The sequence below is a fragment of the Rhinolophus hipposideros genome, assembly GCF_964194185.1.
Source record: "Rhinolophus hipposideros genome assembly, chromosome: 13".
NCBI lineage: Eukaryota > Metazoa > Chordata > Mammalia > Chiroptera > Rhinolophidae > Rhinolophus > Rhinolophus hipposideros.
This window is the reverse complement of record NC_138059.1, coordinates 49996035-50005555: the sequence shown is the minus strand read 5'-3', so window position 1 is coordinate 50005555 and position 9521 is coordinate 49996035.

Here is a 9521-nt window from a genome sequence, read left to right as displayed (position 1 = left end):
AAAAAATTTAAACCTTTATGAAATCTTAGAAATTATCTGGCCTAGCGCTTTTTTTTTTCATTTTAAAACGAACAATATCAATACTTCATTTCTTTTGTATTCATCTTTTGTTATCGATATATATTATTACAATTTTAATACAGTTTTTTCCTTTCTTAAAATGTGTATACATTTTTTTTTAGCACCCTCTGTACACACACATACATTGAATGTCCATATCAATTTTAGGACTGGCTTTTCCATTTTGGAAAAATGTCTGCTAGGATTTTGATAAGGATTGCATTGAATGTGTAGATCACCTTGGGGCAGTATTGCTATTCTTAATATTAAATCTCATCCATAAACATGACATCTTTCCATTTATTTATATAATCTTTTAATTTCAGAAATGTTCTGTAGTCTTTTAATAGAAGCAGTGACAAGAAGCATCCTTGTGTTCCTGATCTTCGAGGAAAAGCTTTCAGTCGTTCACCATTGTGTATACTACTACCTAGGTTTTTCATATATAACTTTTATTAAAGGAAATTCCCTTCAATTTCTAGTTGAGTGTTTTTAGGGGTTTTGAATTCTGTCAAACGTTTTTTTCTGTATCAATTGAAATCATGTTTTATTTCCTTTTTATTGTGATACATCACATTGATTTTCATACATTGTATTGCCTTGCATTCTGAATACGTCACCCTTTGTCATGGTGTATAATTCTTTTAATGTGCTGCTGAATTCAACTTGCTAGTATTGTAATAAGGATTTTTGTATCATTTGTTACTGAAGTGGAGGCACCCATTCTCTGAGCGTACTAATTCACCATTTTTTTAAATATCACTATTGGCCTGATATTTTTAAGAAGAAAATGGGTTCACAGTGATTAGTGACTTAGTGTTTCAGAAGTAGGAGCTCACCTGGGACTCAAACTCATCATTCTTGACTTCTAACACAATGTTCTTCCAGTTAAGGGAGGAAAAAATAAAACAAAAACCCAGGATTTATGGCTTAATTTTCTCTTGGTTAAAATAGTTTATGTGAATTTCATTACTTTCAGGCATGGGCCTAAAAGAAAAAAATATAGACTGAACGATAACCATTTGCTGGAAACTAAGAGTACAGCATTTACTTTAATGAAGTAGACTCACACAGTAGATTGGTGATATCCTCCTTTCTGTTCGCTCAAAGTTGGGGGCCTAGAGGCCTTTTTCATTTTAAAATGTATTCAACAAAGTACAAATCCCTTAAAAATTGTGTGGGTTTCCTAGGAAACTTGAGTTTTCTATATGCCCTTTAAAAGCTAAGTAATAATTACATAGACCCATTTCTGCAATGGTAGAATACTGTGGGCAAACACGATTCTTAAGAACTACCTTGTCTAGCTCAGAGGATTTACTAAGCACTGACTTGAACCTGAAGTCTTAACAAAGGGCATAGCAGTTATGGCCTTGATTTGATCATGACCCTGAAACCATTTTTTCTTTCTTTTTTCTTTTTATGATGGCAGAGGATGTGTCCAAATCTACCTGGGCTTATCAGGGAAGTATTCATGGGGAGAAGATGTTGATTTCCCCCCGCCTTCTCCTTCCTCCCCCACCCCCCCACTCTGGTTCAATCTGCAGTTTCTCAGTCTAGTCGTGTAGGACACAGCTCCCTGGCCCATGATAGTATTATGAGCCCCTGGCCCATGATAGTATTATGAGCCTTGCGCTTCCCCCAGCTGAGGCAGTCGGTCGCCAGCCGATCAGCCGCTCATGGCAGCTCATGCCAGTAGCCAGTCGCTCACAATGGCTGCCAGCCACTCTGCTGGTGGCACACGGTAGCCCCCAGCAGGCCATAGCAGCTCACGATGGCTGACGGCCACTCATGCTGGCCACTGGCCACTCAAGGCACACAGCAGCCTGCTGCAGCTCATGGCAGCCCAGCTCCAGGAAAAGCTGTTTTTCACCATCTTAGCTGTAGAGGGTGCAGCTCACTGGCCCATGTGGGAATCGAACCAGCGACCTTGGTGTTAGGAGCATGGTGCTCCAACCACCTGAGCCATTGGGCTGGCCCCCTGAAACCATTTCTTTGAGAATCTTCACCTTGCTGCTGATAGTGGACCCAACTCTACAAGTCCTTAGTGTCCTATAGTTTTGCTAAATTCTTACACACTGAACAGTTTCTTTGTTTCATCTTTTATATATCTCATTACACACAGCTGAAATAAATCAACTGACACTTCGAACATTTCTTGGAAGATTTACCAGCTGGAAGCTCATTTTTTAAAAAAAATAATGTTACCAATTGTTTGCTGCTACATAAGTCACCATCTTTCCAGCTTCTAATAGCAGTTGGTTTACTTTTCCAACCTTCACAGACAATTTGTTCACTATCCTTGCAGCCTTGGTCAGGCAGTGCCAAGTGTAGGTTTTTGTTATGGCAGCACCTCATTCTTGGTACCAGTTTCTGTACCAAGTGATGTGTTACTGCTCATTCCAAAACCGTGGCTTAAAATAACATTTATTTGCTCACATGGCTACAGCCATCTGTTGATTCAACTTAGGCTGGGTATTCCATAATGCCTTCACTCAAGTATCTGCAGGTTGGGTAGGGCTGTCGTCAGGAATGCCTTTGTTCTTTGGCCTCTGTCAAAATGGCCTTAGGTTTCTGAACAGTGGCAGCAGCATTTCTAAAAGTGGCAATGAAAGGCTTGGAAGTCAAATTGTGTCATTTCTACCACAGTCTTGGTCAACCTAAGTTCCAGAGCCAACTCAGATTCAAAGTGGAGGAGTAGCAGCAATTTCTTTTTTAATCCACCAATTTTTTGGTTTTGTTTTTTTGAAGTTAGGTCTAAAATAGCTATTGCTCTTTAATACTTAGGTACAGATATTCTTGAAGTTTTAAAAGAGCATGTGATTGATTGATGCCTAAAGTCACAAAACAGTAATGTTTACTTAAAACCTAATTTTCATAAATTTACCTATTATACTTATTAGTGATAACTGGAAAGCAGTTAAAATGTTATTAATAGCTTTTGTGTTAGTCATACTCTTAGAATGTGAACAAGACATCTTTGGCCAATTTAAACAATACTTTATATAATTTGTAATCTTTATGGGTAAAATGGAAATTCTTTCAAACAATTCTTGACATTATGAGACTATACAGTCCATTGTAAGCTATTTGGTTTACATACCATAATACCATGCCATAATAGATTGAGCTCCATGTGTTTGTTTCATTTTCCCACCTTAAAATAGATAAGGCTTAGTAGCAACATCAGCTCTAATGTTAGTGGAAACAAGTGGCAAGCCTCAATATAACAAAATGCATGACTAGTGCTCCATGTACTCATCTTCTAATCAATAATAGGGTGCATGTGTCATGTAGGTATATTCATATAAGAATATACCTACGGATGCCTCTCTTTGTAGGGTTCATGCCCCATTAAACCACTGCCATTAGACCGTTTTAGCAGATGTCACCCTTTTTCCTTCAGAGAAGGGTGCTATGCCTGATAGACGAAAGAATCCCTCCATCCTTACTTGACTATCACTGTCGTTTAGTGTTGGCAATTTAGGAATTTCCAACATTTGGAAGCTCTCAGGAGCCATTTTTACAAATGTTCTGTGTTGCTTCATTAAGACATTTCCAGTTTTGTGTAATCTAATAGCAAAGATGCTTATGATAGTCTTAATTCCAAATTGATGTTGTAATGCCCTTTTTTAAAGACTAACTTAGACATGCTGCCATTTCCTCCACTAGTCATGGTAGTAGTATTACCCAGTGAATAGTTGATGTAGGTGTCACTTGTAATCTCTTTGGAACTCTGTTCCACCAGTGGGTGTCTACTGAACCAGCTCAAACTTCTAAGATGAACTGCTTGGTTTCTTAAAGAATGAGTTCTTAAACTTCTACAAAAGTGTAAGTCCTAATCTCAAGCACATCCGATGCCTGAATTGTCTCAGCAATTGCGGTTATACTCCTATAACAAGCTTATCTCTTCATCCAACCTGTTTGAGGAGTAGGATTTCTGGAGATGTCACCATATATGTAGGTATTACTTTTAAAACAGGTAATACAAGGTCTAGTAGAAATGTATATTTTTCTGTTTTTATGCTACTATATACTTAATTAGGTCCTTTTAAAAAAATAACACATTTTCATGAATGTTCCTTATATTTAGCCAGTAGTATTGAAGAATACAAGGGAGCCTGAGCAACTTCTTTTACTGTGACAATGGTCATTTACACTCTGGAAATTTAACAGAAAGCTCTTTCTAACAATTAGCACTAAAAACAATTGTGCATAATTTAAAATTTTGAGATGACTTGCAAATAACAGTATCAATACACAATGAGTAAGAGCACTCAAAAATTTTGCTCTGTATAGAATTACCTCATCATGGATTCTGGTATTCCCGTGGGGATCTGGAGTACCAAACAGGTCACCTTCCAACCTTGGTACCTGGTATTTTCCGGAAGCACCTCCACATTAACTGGTGATAACTACAAACAATTATGTACTCCTTAAAACATCAGAGAGGCTTTTCAAACAAGTTTTGATTTTATTGAAAAACTCACTGGTCATTTATTTTAGCCATAATCAGAGTATTCTCAGTTGACACAGATGAAATTTCACATGATGAACTAAGTGGTAATTCCTGGTTTAGAACATAAGGGGTGGGTAGAGGCTTGTGCACATAACTGGAATGTCAAGAAGAAATTTGTCGACTTTTAAAGCATATATATGTTACCTTATTGAATTATCACTTTCCTTTTACAAGCATGTCATTACTATTCTGTCTTCAAAATATCCTGACTCAAACTGTTTTCCTAAAAAATAAAGATCATGAGTCAGTAGCTCTAGTGTTTCCATGTTTTTGTATAAAGGCAGTACGTGTCACTGGGAGTGTGATTTTAGTATTAACCAAAACTATGCTCATTTGTGGTGAGTAATATAGTTGCCAAGTGTATATCATATACTAATAGATGAATTCTTTCTCTTGTTATCAAAAAAGTGTGATAAAAAAGTTGCCTGGTGAGCTGGAAATTGGAGCTTAGTTGTCACATTGCCATAGTAGTGCAGTTGTGTAGAGACTAATGTGGGGACATGCCTTCTAATGCTCCTCACGTGCTGACTATACTCCCCCCCCCCCCCGGTCCCCTTTACTAGCTTTCTCCTCTCATCCCTCTTTGGTTAATGCTGCCTTTTTCAATTGTCCAACTACTAACCTTTAAAAAAAGAACTTATTTATAAATTATATGACACATACAGTATTATTAATAGTTCCAGGTGTGCAGCATACTGAGTGATTAGACATTTGTATACCTTCTGAAGTGATCACTACAATAAGTCCAGTAACCTGTCGTTATACATTATTACGATATTATTGACTATATCCCCTATGCTGTATGTCACATCCTGGTGACTTATAACTGGCAGTTTGTACTTCTTAGTCCCGTTCCCCTTTTTTGCCCATGCCCTATCCCTCTCCCCTCTGGCAACCATCACTTTGTTCTCTGTATCTATGAGATTGTTTCTGTTTTGTTTTTTAGATCCAACATATAAGTGAGATCATATGGTATTTGTCTTTCTCTTATTTCACTTAGAAAAATACCCTCTAGAGTCATCCATGTTGCAAATGGCAATATTTATTTTTTTATGTCTGAGTAATATTTCATTGTATATGTACCACCTCATCTTTATCCATTCATCTATCAATGATCACTTAGGTTGCTTTCATATCTTGGCTATTGTAAATAATGCTGCAGTGAACACAGGTGCATTTATCTTTTTCAAATTAATAGTTTCTATTTCTTCAGTTAAATACCGAGTTAAATACTGGATCATGTGGTAGTTCTATTTTTAGTTTTTTAAGGAATCTCCATACTGTTTTTTATAATAGCTGCACCAGGTTACAATCCCATCAATAGTCCCTTTTCTCCAGAGGTTTTAGCTTTTTTTTTTTTTTTGCTTGTTTTATTTTCTTATTTTTAATTTTTTTTTCATTTTTTAAAAAGTGTAATGTCCTAGTCATGTCTCCTTTAGACGATAGCAAAATCCACATTGTTTGGGTTGGACTACTCATTGTTTCAAAATTCCAGCCACTCAGCCACACCCTCTAGGACAATTTCTTTTGATGAGCATTGAATTATTTAAACTTTTCTAATTTTATTCAAGTTCTGGAAGGTGCATGATTTCCTACCTGCATGAGTTCTCTATAGTGTTTACTAGAATAAACCAATCTGGAATTGGAAATACCCAGATTACTTACGTAAATCTTGAAATTTTCAACACTTTTGACAAGATAAATACCTACTTAGTGCTCACTACCATATAATGTCTAACTCTTGTAACTACAAAGCATGTCACTAAAAGTTTATGATTAGAATGAAGTTCAGAAATTGTCCATTAAATACTTGACATCAAAATGATTCTATATATTAATTTAAGAGTGAAATTCAAAAGTTTTATTTTGGTTAGAAGGGCCAAAGCAGAAAGCCTCTATAGCACTTGCATCATTACTTAAAAGGCTGCAATTGCAAAATGGAAGATTACTAATAAATATTGTACAATACCAATTCATTAAAATTACTTTGCACAATATTTTCTCACAGATTATTTTCAAAGTTTTGGGGGAGCCCATATAGTCAAGGTTACAATAATAATGTTGAATGTTACTGAAAGTGATGAGTGGTCACTGTGACCCTTTCCTGGAGCAAGTTCTACACATTAATGTAAGAGACAGCACTGGCATACTTTGAAAGGCTATGGTTTGTTAGACTATTTTCTGCAGTAAGCCTCTTATAAAGTATGACCTGCTTTACTACAGGAAGTAGTCCACGTTTTCAGAGATAATACCCAAGAAACTAAATTTGCAAGGTTGTCCTTGTCATTCTGAATCTAGCCTTTGTATTTCAAAGAAATACCGACATATCTCATTTTATTGAGCTTAAATTTATTGCACCTCGTGCATTTTGCATTTTTATCAACATCAAGGCAAGACCTTCCACCAGCAAAAATAGCAAACTCAGATAATGGTATTTTTTAATTAAGGTATGTACATTTTTTAGATGTAATGCTATTGTACACTTAATAGACTACAATATAGTGTAAGCATAACTTTTATATGCACTAGGAAACAAAAGACTTCATGTGACTCCCTTTATTGTAGTGGTCTGGAACCAAACATGCAATATCCCTAAGGTATACTTGTGTACCTTTTGCTCTAAGGAAAAATTCTGAACCCTATCAAATCAGGTGAACCTGTTGCACCTAACCAGTAGTCCACAATGATGCTGAGGCCTAGTGCAAAGATAACACGTCAGTGACTGCACTCTGAGGGCAACAAGCTTCCTGTATCTAGTGCTTTCAGTCAACTACTTTCTGTTCATGTTAGGATTTGAATACTGCAACTTGCCCAAGTTTATCAATAATCCCACATCATCAATATACATAGTAAAACTTCTAAATACATGATTTGAACATAACCATCCTTTTTATTTAGTCTTTTAAATGTAAGCATCTTGAGAATATGTTTCCTCTGGGAAATTACGACATCTTATATGAATCCTGTGGCTTAGAATTGTAGGTATCATGAAATGTAACATTCTGACAAGGGTCAAAACATTTTCGGTTTCTAAAACTGAGTTTAAACATGGACTGTAAATTACGACCCAGCCTGGTGGTTCAGGTGATTGGAGCACTGTACTCCTAATGCCAAGGTTGCCCATTGGATTCCCACATGGGCCAGTGAGCTGCGCCCTCTATAGCAGATTGTGAACAATGACTCTCCCTGGAGCTGGGCTGCCATGAGCAGCCAGAGGTCGGCATGAGCTACCTTGTGCTGCTGTGGGCTGTTGTGTGCTGCCATGAGTGACAGGCAGCCAGCGTGAGTGGCCAGCGGCCAGCGTAAGTGGCTAGAAGCCAGCCTGAGCAGCCGGCAGCCTGCAAGAGCTGCTATGAGTTGCTGTGAGTGGCCGACCGATGATCATTAACCGACTGCCTCAGCCAGGTGGAGTGCAAGGCTCAATATCAGCATGGGTCAGGGAGCTGTGTCCTACACAACTAGACTGAGAAACAATGGCTTGAACCAGAGTGGGTGGGGGGCGGAGGCAGAAGAAGGGGGAAAAATAAAGTAAGTTACTAGTTAATTTATCGAACATTTTTCAGTTCCAATTTTCCCATCTGTAAGAAACAAACCTCAGTTTGTTGTGATGGTAGCAATGAGAGAAAGTAAAAGTGCTGTACAAATATGTATACATAGCTAGAAAGATTTCAGAAAGATTCTATATGCTTTCAAAACACTAACTAATTAGATGTTGTGGGCTAGTCTACGTAGGCTGCTTTATCAATTCTGTTTTTATTCTGTTTCTAAAAAAAAGCATTTAAGTTCCCCACCATAACCCAGCCCATACCACAAAAGTTAAATCATAGCATCCTGAGACATATATGCTCAGGGGAACCATATACAAATTATGAAAATTAAGTTCATGAACTTGTTGCGATGATGTTGTTAACCTTTTTTTTGATATCAGAAGGGTTATTCATTATGAATTTGTGCCAACTGGGCAAACAGTTAACCAAGTTTATTATTTGTAAGTGCTGAAAAGGCTGCATGAAAAAATTAGATGTCCTGAACTTTTCGTCAACAATTCATGGCTCTTGCATCATGACAATGCACCAGCTCACACGGCACTGACTGTGCAGGAGTTTTTAGCCAGTAAACAAATAACTGTATAGGAACACCCTCCCTACTCACCTGATACCTGATCTTGATCTGGCCCCCGATGACTTCTTTCTTTACCTGAAGAGAAAGGAAATATTGAAAGGAAGACATTTTGATGACATTTAAGACATCAAGGGTAATACAACGACAGCTCTGATGGCCATTTCAGAAAGAGTTCCAAAATTGCTTTGAAGAGTGGATTAAGTGCTGGTGTTGGTGTATAGCTTCCTAAGGGGAGTACTTTGAAGGTGACCATAGTGATATTCAGCAATGAGGTATGTAGCACTTTTTCTAGGATGAGTTTGCAAATTTAATTGTCAAACATCGTATCTAAAGATACAAAGCACTAAAAACATCTCTGCTCTCTCTCTTATGTTTTCCTTGAGATAAAGATTTTAAGCCAGAAATTTACAAATAAAATATTTAAATTTCCATTCCAAAATTAATAGTGTAGAAACACTTAAAGATTTATATCCATATTTTGTATTTTAAATAATTTTAGCAACTATATTAAATATTTTCACCATTTTAGTTTATATCATTCATTAGATACAACCTTTTTGTTTTCACTATTAAATTCTGTTTTTCTCTAAAATGTACAATTTTCATGAAAAGCATGACATGAAAAATAGTTGTTTTTGTCACAGGAATTAAAAATTTCAGAAAACTAATCATATGCAGTAAAAGCAATAAAATGTAGGCACAAAATTGTTTTTTCATTTCCAAATAAGAGAAGTATATTAACTATCTTGATATTTAAATGGCTCTTCTTGGGCTGATGCAAATATTTCTTGCATCAGTTTATAGGATTCAAAAATGACTGAAC